Below are 23,281 nucleotides of genomic sequence, written 5' to 3' on the forward strand. Positions count from 1 at the left end.
TCTGCCAATAATTGTTATTGTTAAAAAGGAAAAGATAGTATGGAATAACAATGAAATAGTGAGGTCTTTGCTTTTATATTATTATTAATATTAGATAATAAGCAGGAAAAGGCTCAAATTGTGCTTGTGTAGTATAGTTGGAAAATATATACCAGTTAAGCTTAATAATTAATCAATAATTATATTAATTTCTATTTTAATATTGGTAAAGCTTTTGGTTTTCGAACTCTGCATTTTTGTAAACTTTGTAGCACATAGTTATATACTTCTCCTAATTTTTCCTTCCATTTGTACCCTCTTTTTTTTCTGTACCTCCTTTTGTTAAATAAAAAAAATAAAAAAAATACAGTTATCCAGATTAGAGTTCCACTGCTCTTAACCACTACACCAAACTGGTTCTCTTTTCCAGAGATGTTTTGCACCACTTTCTAATTCTCTAGTTTTTACTCTATTTATTTATTTGCTCCATTTACACCCTACCATTCTCCAACCTCTCCCTCCCATGCCAGGAATAACAGCGTGCTCCTCTTTGGTCTGGTGGGCAGGCACATGTGGGGTGCTGCCGGCGAGCGCCCAGACTCCCCGCCTCCTAAAGGGGAGGTGGCTCATTGCGGCCTCCCCATGCCTGCCAGGCCCAGTGGCCGCCGGCAGTACCCACCTTCTGGTCTGTGCCGGGAATACCAGCGTGTTCCTCTTTGGCTTGGCAGGCAGACACATGGGGGGTGCCACTGGCGAGCAGCCAGACCCCCTGCCCCCTAAAGGGGAGGTGGCTCATCACTGTCTCCCCATGTCCACCAGGCCTGGCTGCTGGCGGCAGTACTCACCTTCCAGCCTGTGCCAGGAATACCAGCGAGCTCCTCTTTGGCCTGGTGGGCGGGCACATGGGGGTGCCGCTGGCGAGCGGCCAGATCCCCCACCCCCTAAAGGGGAGGTGGCTCATCGCCACCTCTCCATGCCTGCCAGGCCCGGTGGCCGCCGTCAACACCCACCTTCTGTACACTGGGCCAATGTCAACCGGTGGCTCTAATTGTATCGAGTGGGAGTTTCCTGGGGGCCTTGGATTGGAGAGGGTATAACTCCAATATCCCTTTTGCAATCTTGCCCAAACATGGGTGATGGCTGTAGGAGAGCCTGCAAAACACTTCCCAGGAATATGGGCTCTCTAAGTGCAACGGGGGCTGTTCTGAGCCCCACAAACTGCTAACCATGAACCGGTTCGGCAACGGAAAATGTTCGTTGCAGTTTGTGACCTCGGGATCGTCAGTGGCACCGAACCACAAACCGCGGATTCGTTAATTTTTTTTGGTTCGTGCCCATGTCTAATTATCACTCTTGAGAATAAAGCTGTTTTTAAGTCTATCCATGAACAGACCAGCCAGGTCTGGCCAATTTGAACTCTGTTCTTTGTAGTTCAAGCCCAGTCATTCAAGCGCTACACCACACTGTCTCTATTCATTACCTATGACGAGTTCCTTTTTTCCTGATGAATATAAGAGTTAAGGTCACCATACGGCACTGGCATAGATGGTGAATTTCATGATCACTAATGCCACAGGCAACATCCAGGAGGTACCTGGGCATCTTCTGCAATCTCATTTCAAACTACATGCCAAACAACAACAGCATTAATAACTGCAGAATGCATCACTGTTACCCTGTAGTGACACATTGTTATTATTTAAGCACTGTGAAAATGTGATAATCAACAGAAGTGGTATTTTTAGGAAAGACATTTGGATTCTGAATGACCATCAATTGTGGGTTTTTTTTGTGCTATACTGAGATCATGGGCCAAAATATGGTAATAGTTCCTTAACCGATCTGTCCTTTTGCCAGGGGGGGGGGAACTACCCTATTGAAAAAACTTTAGCTTTACCCTGAGTATTTGCAAGAACAGAGATCTTGTTTTTTCTAGCAGCGGCCAGTAATATTCCCTGAACTTCGAAGAGGCACTGGATGTGGAAGAAGTCCCGCAGCTTGGTCTTGTGTCCGTATTTTCTATCCCAACCTATAAAAGGTGGGCCATCTGGTGAGCAATGAAGTCTGGCCATACAGGAAAGCTATCCCACCTATCCAGTGTGAGGTCCAGTCCTGGCTTCAGCAGGTCCCTTCTGAAGTCATTGTCACTCCACCTCTTGCACTGCCCTGATTAGATCTTTGGCTTGTAAGAAATTAGTCTGGAATCAAAAATGGTACTAGATGCTACATGGCACAGCTTTCCAAAGAGAGTGTCCAGACATGAATCTTTCCTTCTTCTTCAATATACCAAGGTGGCACAAATGATATCACCTATCAATGTAGCTGCCAGGAGAAAATGAAAAGAATAGAATGTGTGTTCTACTTCTTCTAAACATACACTTCTCTTGTGCGATTGTGCAGTACAGCTTCTTCATTACAACACAAACACGTGTGATACCTAATTTGAGGATTCCGGATCTTCAAGGATTTTTTTTTGAAGGGTTTCTATTTCTCTATTCTTTGCTTGCATCTTCCAGCAATGCTGTACGAAAGCATCTTCTGAAGAGGCTTCCATCCAGGGAAGGGGCGGGTCAGACAAGAAAGTATGAATGAAGGAAGAAGGGAAGGAGTGAGCCAGTGAAGTTTAAGGACAAGAGCCCTGTACATTTTGCAGCGTCACAGTAGAGGGTATTTCGGCACATGCTGCTTGTTACGCCGCAGCGTGGCAGGAGGAGAAAAGCGGCCGCTGCCTAAATTCTCCTACCTGTCCAGCTAAGGAAGGCGGAGAAACCCTGCCTTTGATGTCTTCTGCTCTGCTTAGGGAAAAGAGTCAGGTGGAACGCAAGGTGGGAGGCAGAACGTCCTTTGTTCAGGCCTGCCTTGAAATGGCAGAGCAGGCCATGGGGATGGCTGGCCTGTGGTAAGCCGAGAGGCCTCTCTATTTGGCCAAACTAAAAATAGCCACAAGGGAGGGGGGTATAAAAAAAAGGGCAGAGTCAGGACCCTGCAGGACTAGTAGTCAATGGGCTGAGAGAAGGGATTGAACTCCAAATACTCCCTGCTCGGCCATCTCCGGCTGACAGGCTATTTTTTGCCATGGTTGACTAAATATGGTCAGGGAGGGAATGGCAGGAGAAGGGGCCACTTGGCTTGAGCGCGTGTTTCAGATGCTTAGCTCGGTATATAAGCACTGGAAAGGTGGATTCGTTTCCTGACCAGCCGCTTTGAACTGAACCTCTGAACTCTGTGCAGATCTCCTCCCCACCCCACCCCACCCCTCTCCGTCCCCCTTCCTTTCTCGCTTTTGTTTCTTCCTGACCTCTACTTCAGGCTGACCTTTTGGGAATTGTAATTTGCATTGGGGGGCGGGGGGGTTGAATCAAGATCAGAGGGGAGGGCAGAGAGATGGCAGGGGAGACTTCTGCAAAAAGGGTGGGTGGGGGGGAAAGGGCGAGAGGCTCAGGCTTTCCGCTTGCAGGTGTATGGCAGCCTCTTGCACATGGCAGGTTACTTCGCCTTAACTCCTGCATTGCCCTTCTCTGCTCTGCTCTCACTCCCTCTCTAGCCTCAGCTGTGAGCGTGCGAGCTCTCGCTCCCTCTCCACCTTGCCGGAGATGCTGCAGGAGGAATATAGATGTAGTGTAGCCTAGTGTGTGTGGGGTGGTGGTGAGGTGGAGTGTATGTGTATGGGGGGGTGTACAGAGGGGGTGGAAGAAGGCTGGGGGTGGGGTGGGGTTGCCTGAATTCTCTCTTTCTCTCTCTCCAAGTAAGGTCTAATACCATTACAGGGCCTGCTCTCTCTCTCTCTCTCTCTCTCTCTCTCTCTCTCTCTCCCCTCCTGCATTAGAGATTAGCTTTAAGGAAAAGGCTGACGGCTGCTGCATGCATCGCATTATTACCTTGTGATGCTATGACCCTCCTCTATGCATCCCTAACTCTCGAAAGCTGAATCAGCTTTCAGCTAGTGCTCTGGTGACTTCCTCTGCTGCAACAGAAAATCTTCTAACTGGTATGTCTCTCCCCCCCCACCCCTCCCTTCCTTTCCCCCTTTACTATCTGCCTTCCCCTGCCTTTCAAGCACACCAGCTTAGCTTTGTTTTAAAGAGTCTTACTGCAGGACTGTCCCCGTGCATGCAGCCAACTTGTCGGTGTGCACTTAAAATACATGCTTCTGGATCCACCAGAGAGGCATCAACTGTGCATGAGATTGTACGGGGGGTGGGGGTTAGTGATAGGGTATTTGGGATTCTTTCCCCCCCCCTTCCTCTTGCTGTTGTTATTCTATTGCTGTAACACAGTCCGCATTTAAAAAAAAAAAACTGCAGAGCAAGCAGTGGACTAGAATAATCTGAACTGAAATGCTAGAACTTTGACATGCAGTCATTTTGCAAGGTTAAACCAATCTTTGAAACGCCTCATTCAGATATGAGCAGGCTAATGACAGCTGTGTCGGCGGGAGGCGGGGGGGGACCTTTTGATATTAATAACTAGTGGCCATAAGCTGAAATGATACTGAGCCCAGGAAGGGAAAGAGGAGGGGGATAAAGGGGTAAAACTTATCCTAACTTGCGGTGATCTCAATGCTGCGGTGATTAACCATTGCAATACCAAGGGTGTGAGCATTAATTACCTGTGCATGTTTTAAGGGTAATCAAAATGGGGTTTTGAAGGAGGGGGGTGAGGAAGAAATAGCCGTGTGAAGAAAAGGTTCATTTGCAAGGCAAAGAAATTTGAATGCAAGTTACACCTAAGAGCATCTCTCGGAGACTTCTGCTTTATCTTGGACTTTAATATTTGACTTGATCTCCCCATTCATACTTAGAAAGTTGTATCTAATCGAGAATGTGCTATGCATTTGATTTATGTATGTATTGTGTATGTATATGTGTGTGTGTGCATCTGTGTATACACACAGATACACATAAATTAGGACTGTTTAATGTTTAACATCACAGACTTACTCAAGTTATTTGAGAGGAAGTGAACCTTATATCGCATTCTGCATAGAATGTGTAGATGCATAGATACTTCCATATAGCATATTGGTTAATTCATAGCTGTGTCTTTGTATAAGTTCAGGAGAACAATATGTATGGTTTCCTGCCTGTGAAATGTATACTTATGTTACATGTTATGGCTGCAGTTACTGAATCACATTTTGTGGAGTGGACTCATTCATTCTAGTGGGACTGCTCCTCCTGAGTTAGAACATTCAGGACTGCAGCTTCTTTCGCTTGGTGGTGTCCCCCCCCACCATTCTATGTCATGCAAGTGTGCATAAAGAAGAATGAATTCCTGCCACTCAGCAAGAATGTGAAATTGCGTAGTCAGAGACGCTGTCATTGTACTTGCTGCATTGCTCCCAAACTTGCTCTATTGTGCCACTTGCTCAGAATATCATAGCTAACGTGGAGAACTGGTTCCCTTCAGCAATAATAATAATAATAATAATAATAATAATAATAATAATAATAATAATAATAATAATAATAATAATAATAATAATGAAAAACTGGCCACCCATTTACTGGGCAGACTGAGCCAACCTTCCTCACACTTCAACTTTTCCTACCGATTGGTTCCACTTGGAGATAGTCTTGCCTTGCCCTTTCCATTCTGTTATACTTCTCGGCCGAAGGCCGTTTTTGCGAATATTCGAGGTTGGCATTTCGGCAAAGGGGTGCAGGTCAGAAACTCTGCAAAGAGGGCAATGCCTACTGCCTTTGTATTGCCACACCCACAGGAGAGCCCCCTCTCTTTCTGACTTCCAATCTTCTTCAGCCTCTTCCCTCTCTCTGAGTTGAACAAAAAAGGATTCCCTCTTCCCCAGCCATTCCTACCACCTTATCGTGCACAATTTCCCCTGTTATGAATGAACCAACCACTCCAGATGAACACGAAGAGTTTCAGTTGCCCTCTGTTATCCTTGAGGGTGTGAAAATGATAAATAACCCTGACTAAATGTAGAAGCAGCAGCTGAGCAATATAATTCTGCTGTGCTAAAAGAAAAGGGGAAAGAGAGAGAGAGAGAGAAAGAGAGAGAGAGGGAGAGAAGACTTTTGGCAGTCATAAAACCTGTGCAGAGGAAATGTAACACAAATTACTCATCCTTCTTCCCCAAAGCACATCTCCAACAGCAGCAAATGGCCACAGTATTAATCTCAAACCAGACTCCACAAACTTTGAGGTGACTTTGTCTTGAGTCTCTGTTATCTTTATAAGCTCTGGACATTTCATTTTGTATTTGGTTATAAGGAATTCCCCTGGTCGCCAATTAGTGAGTGTTCCATTTGTGCAGAGAACTGGTGGAAATGTTCCAGGATGCATGTAAGGACCATTGATAGTCATGGAGTATCCTTTACAATAAATTTAAAGGAGAAAAAGAAAGATGGTTGAATGTTCCCACCCACTTGTGGCTATTTTAATGACTTTTTTTCACACGAACAAGGGGGAACTAATTGAAGGTCTGGTTTTTGATTGGATCTGCTTGGATTTAGGTATTTGTGCATGATTTCTGAGCAAGGAGGCTTTTCAGCTGTTCCCTTTTAGCATATGCACTGACTCTATATCCTCAATGTATCTCACTGAACTTGATTCCACTGTCTTGGAGACGTCCGGGGAAGCGCTCTCTCATTTCTACTGAATCTAACCCCCTGAAATTTGGCTGTAGTAGAAATCCATACTTGGTAAAAATTCAAAAAATGAAATGCTAGAGAAATGACGGGACTATCCAGTCCCATCATTTTTTTTAAAAAAATAACTTATTTAAATCAAATAGCTTAATGGATCTGAGTGAGACAAAACGATTCACCAACCTGACCAACTGTGGGGGAATTATCAGAACGATGAGAGAGTCCACTTTGTAAAATGATCAGGACTGTTATTTCTTGGCCTGATCGTAGCGATTTGGTGCTAGTTGTGGAAAAGAAGGGCATCTTTGCTCCCCCCCTGCTCCGGTTTCCATTTTAAAATGCAGTGTGGAGGGGGGTTTGAGGGTGTGGTTGCGGGGCCCATCAATACAATTAAGTATTCCAAAGTGCTTAGTTTGCCACTTGCTAAGTTTACTTAAACCCTCTTTAAAGGGTTCATTAGAAGACTGTGAGAAATGGTAAAATTCATTAACATTAAGGCAGCTGCTCTGCATTTGCCTGTAAACTGGTATTGATCTGCACGGCTCAGGCTGGTGGCAGGGAGGGAGGGAGTGAGGCGGGGGGGGGAGAGAAAGAGAGAGAGGGGAGGTAGCCATCAGATGGAGCAGGTGAGTGGACAAGCGGAGCACACACCATTACAGCAGTGCTGAATGAGCATTATGCACCCAGTGTGACCTCCTAGTACGCTGGATGTCTAAATCCGGCTCACAATAGTCTCCTATTCAGTACACTCATCATTCTCAGCGGTACCACACGGACCTCATTGTTAGGGGAGCTTTAAAGCTCAGAGCTGCTGTGAGGTAACCTGTGAGAAGAGGGGAGGAAAAGAGAGAGGTGGAGAGAGGGGGGGAGAAAGAGGGAATGCGAGAGAAAGAGAGAGAGAGAGACTGCTTGCTGCAAACAGGAGGGAGAGACACACATGGGTGCACTCTCACACGCATGCAGTGGGGAGTAACACACACCCACGACTGCTACTCCGGCCTGTGCGTCCTTCGAGGGCTGCTCTTGCTGTCTGTCCTTTTGCCTATCTGCAGGTCTATTTCAGGCATCCTCCGATCTCCCGAAGGTCAGCCAGAAGATACTTTAGAAAATTCCTGTCTCTTATCTCCAAAAAAGTGGGGACAGACCCAAGGAAAAAAAAAACCCCAAGCTATTTCCTTTATGGGGTTTCTTATTCTTCAGGCTGTGTCTGACTTACTGTGACCTGAAAAAAGGGGGGAAATTGTGGCATTGGACACCTGAGGTAAGACTGAAATTCTCTCCTGTTTCTTATGTTTTTTATCCAACTTTATTGGCCAAACTCTTTTTTTAAGGGGATTTTTTTTTTGCTTTACTTTGGTGGGCTTTGTAGCACGGGTTGAATGAAATGTGTTAATTTAAGTTTGTAAAGGAGATGTTTGATGTTCTCCCAAAAGATCAAGTGTTGGGTGTGGATGACTGTGGAAAGCATTGGTTTAAAAGCGAAAGAAAGCAATGTCTATATTTGTGTATATGCTGAGAGGGGGAAAAACAATATATTTTCCTACTAGTGTGTGAAAAGAAATTAAAATCCTCTTGTCCATATAATGTATATCAGGAATGTTTATCATAGCTGAAGTTCCAAATTGTAGAGGAAGCTTTTTAAAAAAAAAAATCTTGCGTTGTGGATTCTCACATCAGTGCTGTCTTCATGCTAAATTACTTTTAAAAATTATCCTGTTTATGTGACAATGAGTTTTAGGTCATTGCTGGATTTGCTTTGGACTCCTTTATTTTTACAAACGGTGTGGTCTACTTCTGGTCTCAGTGGGAGGGGAAAAAAGATGCCTCCACAGGACCATCTGTGAATGGTCAGAGATGAGACAGAGACAAGGTGGCTGTGTGCCTCTGCACTGACCTATATCAGATTGGAGGGACTAGACGATGGTGGGGGGAGACTCAGGGAAGCCTGCTGTTTTTCAAAAAGAATCTTCTTGGGCTTTGGATGCTCGAATCGGCGAGCGTCTTAAGGTGCTCGCTTCGAAACTACCTGCTTGAGTGACATACTTCTTTATATGCCCATATGAACTTGGCAAATTGTGGAATGTAAAGAAGTATGTATTTCAGGTATGGATCTCCGCAATGGTGCTAACATAGGATGCAGGTGGAAGAGCTAAAAAAAAAACAGAGAAAGGAAGTCTCACTTTTTTTTTTTATTTAATGCTTGACATGGCAGACTGAGTGGAGAGTCAATTGATGATCGTGTTCCAGCGCGTGTATTGTTCTGTCACTTTGGCTGTGTCAGCAGGTGGGACGACTCATCAGGACATTAAATATTCAATATGCTGACTGCAGTATGGGCTTTGAAAGGCAACGCCAGAGGAAATCTTGCTGTCCACTTCTGTGGTTTGCTTTCTTTCATTTTTTTTTTTTAAAGCAGAGGTAAAGGCCCTATTGCCTGCCTGCCTGGCTCCCCTTTCATATGGAGGAAAAGGTGCCTACATTGCAGATTGATTGATCTTTCAATCCTAAATAAGAGAAAAGAATCTCTCTGTATTTCTGTATGTGTGTCTGTTTGTGTGTGTATGTGTGTGAGAGAGAGAGAGAGAGAAAGAGAAAGGCAGATGATAAAAATGCATGTGATGTTTAAGGGCTAAAATGAGTTTTAAAAGTTGCCCCTCTTCAGATGTCACTGTGTTTGTTTTTAAGATGTATACAGTCGATTAGAAAAGATATTTTTTAAAAAGACAAGACAAACCTATGGATACCTATTAGTTACTTTAAAAACAAAGCCATGGAACTGCCCGGCACTGCACACCATTTTTAGGAGCGTTTGTGTGTTTTTGATTTCTCAGTATATTCCACCCATAGGGAAATGGGATACAGTTAAGGGCCAATACACTCCTGCGCCTTTATTTAATGTATACGAGCATTGACATATCCAGAGACTTAAGCAGGGCGGAACATTTCTTAATGGGTCTTAATCTCTTGGCTGCTTAAAAGTTTCACCCTAAAAATAAAAGATCCCTGGAAGGCAAGAGACATCCTAAAACCCTCAAAGAAATATCTTTTGGAAAGAAATTGATGGGTTTTCATCCCACCCTGCTGCGATTCATTAACTGTAGCTTAACTTATCTAGCCAGGGACATGGGGGCTTTTCCAACTGTGCTTTCAAGAGGCGTACCTGACATCAAGCGACTCTCAGTTTCCGGAGGCTCTCCACACCACGCAGCCGTTTGACAAGCCCCTAGAATTCTGATGTCTTGATCCCCTTTGCCGAGATACTGATCTTGCTACAGACAGCGGCTCCCTTTGGAAACCTTTGCTTAGTCTGTTGTTTGCTGCCGCTAGTGCACTTTTGGAAGAGAAAAGCTGGATTTCCAAGGGCTTCCTCTCCCTCCCCCCTCTTCTCCCCCAAATCCTTATCCGGATCTGCTCAATGCCAGCCCCCTTGTCAACTTATTACCTGTTGTGTGGACGAGGATTTAACCAGAAAGCAGACTCTTGTAAAATCAGTGTGTCGCTCAGAATACACTAAGAGGGGGTTTAGATCATAGAGTATTCAATTAGCGTTATGAAAGAATCTCTCTCTCTCTCTCTCTCTCTCTCTTTTTTTGCAAATTCTATATAGCTGACAGTGAATGCAGGAAAAGAGCTTAACAGCTTCTAGCCGTGGACAATCAGGTTTTGTTTAACGTGCTGATTTGGGGGAGAAAATGGATTTGGGCCAGATCCAAAGACGGGGCCCACTGCAGAAGTCCAGAAAATACATTTTTAAATTACAGGCTGCTTACCGAGCAGGGAGGCGGGGCCTTGCTGATCCTGGCATTGTGTGACCTTTGCTCTTCAGGAGAATCCTACTCATGACAGCCTCTATGGAATCTCCCAACAGGTGTCCCAACAGTAGTCTGGGTTAAAGTTAGGCTGCCAAACGGGGTGACCTTTGGCTCGAATAGCAGGACAGCACTCTAAGCAGAGGGAGCCAAGACTGCAAATGGCTGGGAAGGGGGAGGGAGGGGGGAGCTGACTCATGGTCTTCACCTCCTGCTCTGCATTCAGTCCAGGCCCCAGAAGATGTGGTCATGTCTCAGCTGAATTGCATAAAGCCAAGCAGCCAGTCCAATGTGCCTTTGAACGAGGCCTTGCCTTTCTAACACGAAGACGGGAGACCATCCACATTTTAAATCATAGGGGCTAGAGCTGTAAGAGAGTGCCCATATTTCAGGAGTCAAACAGCCCAGTTTCTAAACAAACCCCAAGAACACTCCCGGAGGTCTTAAAGGCACTGGGCAATGTTCTCTAGAAGTCCCTCTGAAATCAATAGAACTGACTTCATGGCAACTCGTCCAACCCAGAGAAAACGAAATGGGAAGAATAAATAAGATTTACTGTCCAGACTTAGCCGCGCTTGGTTTGAGCCAGACGAGCCATAGCTTGAACAGTTTGCTGAGCCCCACCAAAATGAATGAAGCCTACCCGTTGGCCCTAACGTCCTTTTGGGAGCTGAGAACTCCCCTTTCTGTAGACCCGGATAGGCAGCAAAAAAGAGCGTGTTCGGGTGTCCTGGCTGGTTCCGTGCAAGGCTGGTGGGCTGCGTACAACTTTTTGGATTACAGATTGCATGGGCTGAAGATTTATTTCCAAATTTGATTAAAAATAGGACTAAAGGATGAAATCGTTTGCCTGTATGCTTACCTTGCACACTGAAGATTCCTTTCTCTGGGAAATCCTTGTTCTGTGGTCAGGGCCTTGACTCTGTGGCAGAGCATTTGCTTTGCATGGAGAAGTTCCTTGGTTCTGTCCCCAGTATCTCCAGTTCAAAGGAACAGATAGCAGGCAATACAAAGACCTCTGCCATGGAGACCTCTGCCATACCAGTCGACACAATAGACAAATGGTCTGACTCGGTATATAGAACATAAATTAAGTTCTGGGATAGATCAAGTTGGGTAGCTGTGTTAATCTGTCTGTAGCAGTAGAAAAGAACAAGAGTCCAGTAGCACCTGTAAGACTGCTGTATCTGAAGAAGTGAGCTGTGACTCACAAAAGCTCATACCCTACTACAAATTTTGTTAGTCTTATAGGTGCTGCTGGACTTTTGCTCTTAAGTTCTGGGATGTTCGACTTTTCCCTCTAATAACCATGCTTAGAATAAAAATTATATGTGCTGTCTTGTTGGAAACCTAATAGAAATGAAATCGATAAATAAGCTTGATGGTGACCCTGTAATGTACGTCTGTTTCATATTATCCCCAGATTGCAGATGAAAGCAAGATTGGAGGCTTAGAGTGAGCAGCTTGCCTAAGGGCCACAGAAACTTTCAAACCAGGGTCTGTCTGATCCACACTACGCTACAGTACTAGCCCAGGGTCCACTGATGTCAGCAACAGTAGACAGGTCTCTGTGCTGCTCAAGTGCTACAGCTGTGTTACTATAGCTCTGCGTATCTAGTCCTTAGAGCTCCAAAATACGCCGCCATTCTGCAGGACATTTGGGTCTCAAAAATGTCCATTTTTCTCTCACAAGTCAATGGCGGAGTAGACCTTAGAGTCTTCTAAACTATTTCTGGGTGATGAAAGACCCCAGCTCCCCTTTTAGCATGAACAATTTATGGGATGATGTGGTGTTTAAAATTAAAGCACTAGTGTTTTGGAATTAGCCTTGGCAGAGCAGTAAAAAGATATTTCTGAGGTTTAAGTTTGCAGCTTTCCCTCGATTGTAAATCACCAACATTGCTGCACTAAATTTAAAGAGGAGAAAAATATCTTTCACTGCTTAGGGTATAAAACGAGATTCTTCTCTATTGGCCACGCCTTGCTTCCCCCCCCCTTTCTGTCTGTTGTTACAAGAGCTGTAGGTTCAAAATTTGGAAAAGAAGGGAAACTGCAGAGCTCTGGGGTTTTGCTATGTAGAACACCCTGGAGCTGCTGCATTTCACGATAAAAGACGTCCTTTATCTTCTAGGGATCTGTATATATTCTGGAATAAGGGACAATCCCGTCAGGGGCCTGGATACGTCCCCGCTGAGGTTCACATTTTCTTTTGAACAGGGATTTCACTGCTGTTTTTGTACTTTTTATTTATTTATTTTCAGGACTGCAAGGTTCCAGTGCCGATATAAAAGTTCAAATGACACCTTTAGTGTCATTTTCAAAATTTCCTTTAATTTTCAGCCTCCTCTCAGAATTCATAGGCTTGTTAATCAAATGGCATTATATTAGGAAGTAGCTAAACCATGCAGATTTAAATTTTACGTAAATGTTTGGGAAGCTATAATTTTGCAGCTTGAATTTTACAGTGTTCTCTACTCAGATGTAACCATACCACGTAGATGAAGAGAGAGAGAGAGAAGAACAGGTGGAAGAAGGGTTGAATGGTGGGCTTGAGAGAAGCTTCACAGTAAGCTGTTAGAGTTGCCAAATCCAGCATACGAAATTCCTGGATATTTGGGAACGGTACTTGGGGGGGGGGGGGAATCAGAGTTGGTGGAAGGGAGGGAGCTTAGCAGGAATGAGATGCTACAGCATTCACTCTCCAAAGCGGCCATTTCCTCTGGAGGAAATTATCTCTGCCGTGGCGCAGAGTGGTAAGCTGCAGTACTGCAGTCCAAGCTCTGCTCACGACCTGAGTTCGATCCCGGCGGAAGCTGAGTTCAGGTAACCGACTCAAGGTTGACTCAGCCTTCCATCCTTCTGAGGTCGGTAAAATGAGTACCCAGTTTCCTGGGGGTAAAGTGTAGATGACTGGGGAAGGCAATGGCAAACCACCCCATAAAAAAAAAGTCTGCCAAGAAACTGTCGTGATGCAACATCCCCCCATGGGTCAGTAATGACTCGGTGCTTGCACAGGGGACTACCTTTACCTTTTTAGTGTGGAGATCAGTTGTGATTCCAGGAGAACTCCAGGAATCACTAACTGAAGGTTGGTAACCCTAGTAGCAGATAGTACAAGACTTGATGGTTGTTGTGGGTTTTCTGGGCTGTATTGCCGTGGTCTTGGCATTGTAGTTCCTGACGTTTCACCAGCAGCTGTGGCTGGCATCTTCAGAGGTGTAGCACCAAAAGACAGAGATCTCTCAGTGTCACGATCTCTGTCTTTTGGTGCTACACCTCTGAAGATGCCAGCCACAGCTGCTGGCGAAACGTCAGGAACTACAATGCCAAGACCACGGCAATACAGCCCGGAAAAGCCACAACAACCATCGTTCTCCGGCCGTGAAAGCCTTCAACAATACATAGTACAAGACTTCTTTGTTAGATGTCTGAGTATCATTTTCAGAAATTTTGTGGAGGCTTTTTGTCCTGCGGTAACATATCATTTCGTTTCATTTTGTTTCATGATATACTAAGAAGAAATTTAAAAAAAAATAAAAATATATATAGTAAAATGAAAATGTTCAGAATGGATACATTTAAACAAAGATCCAGAGGAGTTAGCCGTGTTAGTCTGTAGCGGCAAAATAGTAAAAGAGTCCAGTAGCACCTTTAAGACTAACTAACTTTATTGTAGCATAAGCTTTCAAGAGCCACAGCTCTCTTCGTCAGATGCATCTCGAAAGCTTATGTTACATTAGAGTTGGTTGGTCTTAAAGGTGCTACTGGACTCTTTACTGTTTAAGCAAAGGTCTCGTTGGGCGTTTTTGGCTTCTCTTTATGACCTCCCTCATTGTAGAAAGAGTTGCACTGAGCTCATCCTATTGGGTGTTTTTTTCCTGCCCGCAAAGGAGTTTGTTTCTAAAGTCCTTCTCCTCTGCCACAATTACAACAGAAGCCACTCCAAAAGACCAAGTCTTTCTCACTTTTTCTGAGACCTCTGTTGCGTTATTGCTAAACTTCTTTTCCGCAGGTCGTTCATGCGAGGCAAGTTATTCCTTCAGAAAAGATTCAAGAGCTGTCATCCAAACAGCTAAGCAAGGATTTGTTTTAAGAGGCAGTTGTGGAAACAGTAGCTCTGAGGATTGTAAAAGCTGTAAATCCAGTCAACCAAATTAGTTACATTTTCCTATTCCATGCCCCACAAAATCCAACTTTTTTCCCCCAGAAAGTTGAGTGGCTATTTTACGTGTAAATGAAAAAAAGTTTCTGAATACCCAAGCCCTATTTTACATAGACAAATTGGTGTTGGTGAGGGGGGACAGTAGAAGAATATGCCGACATTTCATAATGTACAACTTCTGGAGCGATTCTGTTTGCTTAGGTTGATGACATATTCCAGGAACGTTTATTTCACTTTAGCTGCTGCAAATCAGATGGCCAAATAAATACACTTCCACACCCTAGTTCTAAATAAATAATAATAAAAAAGAAGATGGCTGTTTGCAATTCAAGTTTAATAGTGCATTTATCAAGAGCAATAAAGCATTTTACTGTGCAAGGATTCCCGCGTATGGGCCTGCCCTTTTTTTTTTAAGGCATAGGAAAGGAAAGCATCAGCAACCTCAGTTAAAACTGTCGACCCAATGTGAAAAATGTTGCATTGAGGAATAAACTGCTATTAAGCATGATTAGATTGACCTGCAGGACAGATATTTTAGTTGCTGTAGCTTCGTAGCGAGTGTCGCTTGGATTGCAAATACACACTCATGCACACACACACACACACACATAGAGAGACTTAAATTAAAAATGAAGCTCGGAGTCTTACGGACGTTGGGGATGAGGGAATTGGTATATTTTTATTCAAAGAGGAAATCATAATTTTCTTTTCTTTTGAGAGGAGGTATCAGCTGGAGTGTGGGGGCATTAATTGTTGCCACTTTAGCACAAATGGGATAGCATGTGACTCGGATCAACCGACCCAAAGAAAATTGTGCTGACTCAGGGTTTGGGCTAGCGTACACGTTTGATTGCAGAATAGATCAGCACTGCACTGCAGTGTCTCTCCTTCCCTTGGAGCCCAACTGCTCTGGCCAGGGCTTCCCTCAAGTTCTCTGCGAAAGGCTGAGGCCTAGACTGAGGCCCACACGACAGGGTGGAATTCCTCTCACCATTAACACATCACCTCGTTCCGTTGAGTCAGAAGTAATCGCAGCTTTGAACTAGCCAGTCGGTGGGGTGAAACAGGTTAAGGAACAGAATTCCATTACACAACATATCTCAAACCTTTTTAAAAAGAAGGCTGTTGTTCGCTTGTCGTTTCCTCCTGCTAAAGATTCCTATTTTCTCTGCTGTAGTGTTTCATGATTTTCCTCTCCTTTAACATTTTCAACCTCGGTCTCAATCCTGTTGAGCTGTGACATGAACCAGTTCTCAGAAGTGAACTTTAGATTTTCTTGTTGTCTTCTGGATTTTCTCGTTTAGGCAGCGGTGTTGTTAAAGTCTTTTTTCTTTCAAAGGAGAAGCACACGGTTTTTATAATACAAGGTGTTCTTGAATTTCTCCAAACTCAGTTAGAAGTTGAAATACAAAAATTATATGTTTAAAATGTAATATTGTCTGTTAAAGGCAATGTTGATACCATGTACCAATCGTCCTGTCTAATATACTCAAGTTCCTATCATATTTCAATCTTAAAACCTACGGGATACCAAGAACCCGTCTTTCAAATAAATACACTGAGACATACAACCTCAGTTTCACTTTCTGCAGAATGGGTGGCATATGTATGGGTGCATGGAAAGTAACCTTTAGAACAAGGTGATATTTAGATTACAAGGAATCCTGGGCCGATTCCAGACGGCCCCCTGCCTTGCGAAACGTCGCGCGTCGTCGCGCGTCGTTGCGCAGAAAACGTGAAATATCGCGTTTTCTCGCGCGAGTTTTGCGCGACGTCGCGCAAAACTCGCGCGAGAAAATGCGATATTTCACGTTTTCTGCGCAACGACGCGCGACGACGCGCGACGTTTCGCAAGGCAGGGGGCCGTCTGGAATCGGCCCTGTTCGGTGTTTTAATTCTGTTACAGCAAAGACTTTGACGCATAACGTATGCTGACTTTCATTGTGTGAACTATTACTTAGATTGGCAAGTACCTATCAGTGCTGTAAGGAAGTAGTCCTATTGCATATGGATAAATTGCTGCATCGCAAATTAGACAAGAATGCGGCAGTGGAATTTGAAACAATTAAGCGCAGTGTTACTTCACAGTCACTTGCCTAAATCTTTAGAGGACCCATCAAATTCAAATTGATTTCGATGTATTGTCTTGGATTCTCCTTCTGTAATCATGTTTGTAATAATACTTTTGCTTCTGCTTTGAGAATATACTAGGTTTGCCAGCCTCCAGGCCATAGAGATCAATCCCCTGGAGAAAATGTCTGCTTTGGAGGGCAGACTTTATGACATTATACCCTGTTGATGTTCCTTCCATCCCCAAACCCCAGCCTCGCCAGGCTCAACCCCGCCCCCCCCCCCAAATCTCCAGGAATTTCACAACCTGGAGCTGGCAACTCTAGAACGCATAGTTGATGCAGCCTGGTATAAACTAAACAAACTATCCGCAGAATCTTGTCTCAAAGCAGAATTTTCTGTCTTGTCCATGTTCTTCCTTCTCTGTTCCTTCTTTGCTTATGGTTTATCTTGCCTTTTCCTTTTTTTTTAATTCCACCCCTGAGTTCCCTTTCCTTTTGGTTTCCCCTCCTACCAAAACAAACAAACAAACAAACAAAATCCCTCAATGCAGTGTGTGTACTTGTGAGCTGACAATGTCAGCTACTTTTCTAATGTGTGTGGATTTTCAGGGTCAAAACAAAATCCTATGGCAAATAAGTGTCTGCTGCAGAAAACAGCAGCCATAAGGTTACTTGTGCTAGAGTTGCCTGGTTCCCTTCCTGGTGGAAAGGTGGGGGGATCTGGCATGTACCTGGGGGCAACCTCCTCACGCGTGAGGCCCTGTGAAGTACAGTAGCATGGCCGCTGCCGGGTACACTTAAGGAAATGACATTGTTGCGGCCTGTGGGAGTACGTCCACTATGCACTGGTCCACGAAGCCCCCCCCCCCCCCGGGCCCATTCCCCAGGCCTTTTCCCCCCACTGGTCAGGTGAATGGTAGCAAGGGGCAGAGGCCTGGGGATGGGGCATCCCCCACCCCCATCAGGGGACCGGATAGCCCTTGATCTGACAATGTCGATTGCTTTACAGATAAGTGTGGATTTTTATGCTCAGAACAAAATTTCATGACAAACGTGTCTGCTGCAGAATATATCAGCCATGCGGCAGTTCCTCTTCCTCTCACTGTAATACACGGAAATGGATGGTGTGATGTCACTGCAACCGAAGCCTCACATCGTCTGCTTCCCTATCTATATAAGGAGAGAAAGAGGACAAAACGCTCATGCAATTGTGATTAGCAGTGGCAAATACATATTCCCTGGAATATCTGAGTTCAGCTTCCTTAGTGGATGCAACCAAGCCAGGGAATTCCCTTCCCAGAGAGGCCTGCCCTTGCCTTTTGGCGGAAAGTGAAAACGCTTTTGTTTGATCAAGTGTTTGGAGTGGGAGAAGTAGACAGTCTTTTGGGGTTACTGCTTTGGTGCTGTTTTACTTAGCGTTACAGTTGTTTGATTAGCGGGTCTGTTACTTTAAGCTACTTGGTAGACTGGTGGGGGAGAATTATTATAAAGGAGATAAAAATCAATGTAAAAAGGCATCGTTTCTCATCTGAATGTCTGGTAATGTGGTGTCTGCCGCTGCTGCTACTGCAACTACTACTACTAGTAAATATGTAGTAGAAGATATGTTGACTCTTATAAGAGCAGTGTGACCTAAAATACTAATTCTGTCTAGGACAGTAATAGTTTCTGATGATCATTTAATTTCTGGTGATAATTTAGTTGTGCAAGTATGTGTGTATAATTTGCATTTTTTTCATTTCTCGTGATAATTTAGTTGTGCAAGTATGTGTGTATAATTTGCATTTTTTTCATTTCTTTAAGGTTAGGATACAGCTTTAAAGCCTTAGTCTTGTAATGAGACTAAGAAATGGGACATGTTAGGAACAAATGGTCTGTGTCCAACCATGCATGCACAGAAAGAACACAGAGCCCCCCCCCCCCATTTGCTCTCTGTTTTTGTAACTTCTCCTGAATTATCTAGGGTAAGATAATTTCTGTAGATGTGGGATTCATGCAGAGGAATACCTGTGTGGGTTGATGGCCTGGAGTGAGGACAGATCAGGGGATGAAACTTATCCCTTTCCTAGGCAGAGCTGCACTTTCAGAAGGAGGAGGAGGAGCAATTTCATCCTTTGCCCTTCTTCCAATTTCCCTGTTGGGGCCTGGAGATCTGGAATTACATCTCCAGATTACAGAGATCAGTTCCCCCAGAGAAAATGGCTGCTTTGGAAGGTGGACTTTATTGGTCCCTCCTCTCCTCAAACCCCAGCCTCCTGGCTCCTCCCCCAAATCTCCCCCAAATCTCCTGGCTCCTCCCCCAATTCCCCAGCCTAGAATTAGCAACCGCACTCCCAGTTTGTGTGGCTGTACCTCTGCAGTGATCACATAACCCTCAGAATAATCTTTCTGGGGATTGGAGGGAGTGTGGGAACAGAGAGGAATGCAGAAAAACTCCTGCGTATGGAATAGTTAGCAAATAAAAGTAATCTTCCAGAACTGTTTGCAGGGATAATTCACCATGTGTTCCTCCAAGATGTTTGCAAGGACCAGAGAGATCACTGAATGATACATCTGTGTCCTGCGTGGCACATCCCGTGCCAAAGCACAGCAGGACTTCTCCAAAGAAAGCACAGGTAGGCAGGTTCACACGAGCATGCGTATTGTTCCTTTATTTAAAAATAAGAGACACAACCGAATGTATAGAATGAATTCTTTGGGCGTCATTGCTCTTGAGGTGGTATGAAGGGACACAGAATTACTATTTGAAGCATTTAATCTGTGATTGGCCATGCTCATGTTGAAATTGCTACTTTGTACTGTGGTGATCAAATGATAAACATGTGTACATGAACCGCCCCGCCTCCCCCACATTAGCAAAGTCTTGTAAAACGGGGTGTGCGTTTCTTTTTCATTGTTCCCTGTAAAGTATAGTCCTGGCCTGAATTTTGCCTTCAGTCTTTCTCCACCTGGTGGGAATATGTGAAACATTCCTTGTCATTGGTTGTTGTGGGTTTTCCGGGCTGTATTGCCGTGGTCTTGGCATTGTAGTTCCTGACGTTTTGCCAGCAGCTGTGGCTGGCATCTTCAGAGGTGTAGCACCAAAAGACAGAGATCTCTCAGTGTGAAGATGCCAGCCACAGCTGCTGGCGAAACGTCAGGAACTACAATGCCAAGACCACGGCAATACAGCCCGGAAAACCCACAACAACCATCGTTCTCCGGCCGTGAAAGCCTTCGACAATACATTCCTTGTCATTCCTGTTTAGGACACTTTATAGAACAATCCTAGATCTATGGGCTTAAAAGGGTATAACATTGTTTGGGATTGCAGACGGGTATAACTCTATTTAGGATTGTAGAAGAGCACAAGTCTTCTACATAAATGTAAAGAGGATTTTCCATCTTGTTCTACGGCATGTTAGTTCAGATGTTAGCTTGGATTCTTACTTTACTGTGTGTTGCTCTCTATTTAAAATCGTGGCATTGTTGACACTAGGGGTCATTTCATAGAAAAAGAGTTGGAGGAACTCATTAGCATAACTCATTAGCAAACTCCTTAGCATTTGCCACGCCCTTTGCCATCACCGGAAGTGTGTCATTAGCATAACTGATTTGCGTGTGCCACACCCCCTGACATCACCTATCCTGGCTGTTTTGGACCCAATCCTGGCCATTCAGGGCCGAAATTGGGCCCCAAATGGCAAAAAGAGGCAGAAAATGGCCAAAAAAGGGCCCCAAATGGTCAGAATCTGGCCGCTGCTGAGTGGGAGAGTGATCCACCATCCATCAGAGGCCCGATCTGGGCTGTTTCAGCCCCAATCCAGGCTGAAACAGGCCCCAAATGGCCGAGTCAGGTGGGCAGGGCCACCTGACATGTGCCCTTTTGGGGGAACTGCCAGAACTGTGTTCCTGTGCGTTCCCCCTCGAAATGAGCCCTGGTTGACACAGATGCAAACTGACCCAGTTTGGAGGATCTTTGCCAGCCTTACACCTGGCCATTCTGAAATTACAAAGATTTGCTCCTCTATTTTTTTCTAATCCCTGTTTTCTGGCACTTCATAAAGGGGTAGGGAGGAAAAAGTAATACGGGGCCCAACCTCTGAGCACCTCCTTTGCTGAACTTTTGCCAAGCAGGAGGATTATTGATACAGTGAATAGTAACACTCATGGAACTGCCCTCCATGCATCTGACGAAGAGAGCTGTGATTCTCGAAAGCTTATGCTACAATAAAATTGGTTAGTCTTAAAGGTGCTACTGGACTCTTTTTTATTTTAGTAACACTCTTGTAATTGCAGTGGTCAGCATGATACAAGCTGGACCCATCATGTACAATCCCCTTTTGTGCACAATACAGTAACCTGTTTTTCACCCCGGGTCATTCGGAAAGTGGGGCTGGTGGCGTGATGCAGGATCTTACCGTATATGGCATGCAACTTGATTGTGTGTTTCAGGCAGACACAGATGTCTCTAAATCCATACTTTATTTTTATCTGGCCTTAGATCTAACAATTTCTTCCTTTACACCGCAAGCTTTTAGCACATTATCACAAAGCTCTCTTTAACCAAATCTGGGCTTTTAGTCTGCAATATCTTTATTTGCACCTGCTAAAAAGAACCACTCTCTGCATGTTTGATAAATATATTTACCGATATTGTCTGTGAACCTCCCAAACTGATTGTATGTATTTAAACAGGAGAAGAAGGGAAAAACCGCATTAGTTTCAAATCAATCTTGCAGTGAAAAATGTTTTATTATGATTCTTTGCAGACAGACAGAACCTGTCTTGATAATGGTTGGAGTGCAGGAAATGCATATATATTTTATAGAGACCTATATATCATATGTATTGTCAAGGCAACTGACACCCTGAACAGATGTACGTTTTTTAATAAACCCCAGGGTTGGGTTTGCAAGTGGCTCCGTATGCCCAGATATGGCCAGTCTTTGAATGAGTGCCTCGCCCTATCTAAAAAAGCCCAGAGACCCTCACATGCGTCCAAAGGGGACTATGGAACAGCTGAAATAAATAGTCTTCATTCTCAGCTGCCCTTCTGGTGAAACTGTATTCGGGAGGCATTCGGGCAATCGAGAAGTGCAAGGCTGCCTCTTGATAACCAAGAGCTGGAGTGCAATGTGATCAGCGACAAAACAGCTGTGGAGGGGGGGGGGGGGCAGCCACTCCTGCAGAGGCCTTACATAGGCAGATCCACAGAGGCATTTCAAGGCTGGAGGAATCCAGTGAGCTAACAGCCCCCGAGAATAAAGTTCCTTTCGAAAAGGACAGGACACCAGAGCCCAACTGGGAAAGTCACACGTTCTCCTTTGCAGGCTTTTGGATGACCTGCCATTCTTTTTTAAACTTGCTTGGTTTCAGTGAAAAGTTAAGGATAGACTTTGGGGGAGGGGGGGCTCAGCACAATTCTAACAAATTAGAAAGAGGAAGAAAATAACAGTGTAGCTCCATCCAAACCTGTGATTGAAGGCGAACTGCTCCAAGCCTCAAAAGCATTATGGAGTCGTCCTACTAGAGAAAAGTGGGGCAAGACCAGCCACGCCTGCCTGCTTGCTTTTTAAAATTCCTTCCTTCATGCTTTGTCTGAGCTAGGTTTGCCAGGCTCCAGGTGGTGGCTGGAGATCTCCTGGAATTACAACTGATCCCTGGGTGATCAGTTCCCCTAGAGAATATGGTTGCCTTAGAAAGTTACTCTATGGCATTATATCCAGCTGAAGTCCCTCCCCTCCCCAAACCCCAGGCTCCACCCCCAAATATCTAGGAATTTCCCAACCAGGAGCTGGCAACTGTAGTCTGGGCCATCTCCCACCTCCTTGGATATCGGGTTTGGGGGCACCATTAAAGGGTAGAATATTGTTAACTATTTAGTTTATTCTATGAACTGTTACAAATGATTTAAATGATTTATTTTAGTAGAACATTCGTTTTATATTTTAATGCCATGGGAGGTGCTGTTTCGAATTTCTCCTTTGGGCATCAAAAGAGCGTGTGCTTTATAGGAGGCCCCAGATTCAATCTGTTGGCATCTCTAGTTTGAAAGATCTTGCATCACGGGAGGAATGGCCAAGACATTTTCCTGAGAGCTTATTTATTTATTAGACTTATAGTCTGCTCTCCCTGCAAGGCAGGCTCAGAGCGGATCACAACCTGATTAAAACACAATAAATAACATATGGCTAAAAGCGATTTAAAACAGGCAGCAAAATTTAAACAGACAGCGGATATCACAGTCCTGCAAGAACACTGGGTCTGTGGAAGCTAATATACAGCAATGAGCTAAAAACCAGGAGGAGGGGTCTCCCCCCCCCCCTCGGTAAGAGGCCGAGAGGAGGCCTGCTCACCTCAACCACCAACAGCCTGGCGGAACATCTCTGTCTTACAGACCCAGCGGAATGCTAAAAGATCCTTCTGGGCCCGAGCTGTCTCAGACAGAGAGTGGAACTACAAGTGACAAAAGGCACAGGTTGGACACTTGTCAGCTTCCCTCAAGTTTTGATGGGAAATGTAGGCAGCTTGGCGGAATGTTGGACAAGTGACAGTTGAAAAGTCCATTGGACAGCAGTCAGAGAGCCAAGCTGCAAGACTAGGATGCCTACATTTCCCATCAAAACTTGAGGGAAGCTGACAAGTGTCCAACCTGTGCCTTTTGTC

Source organism: Eublepharis macularius, chromosome 5 (genome assembly GCF_028583425.1).
Source record: "Eublepharis macularius isolate TG4126 chromosome 5, MPM_Emac_v1.0, whole genome shotgun sequence".
NCBI lineage: Eukaryota > Metazoa > Chordata > Lepidosauria > Squamata > Eublepharidae > Eublepharis > Eublepharis macularius.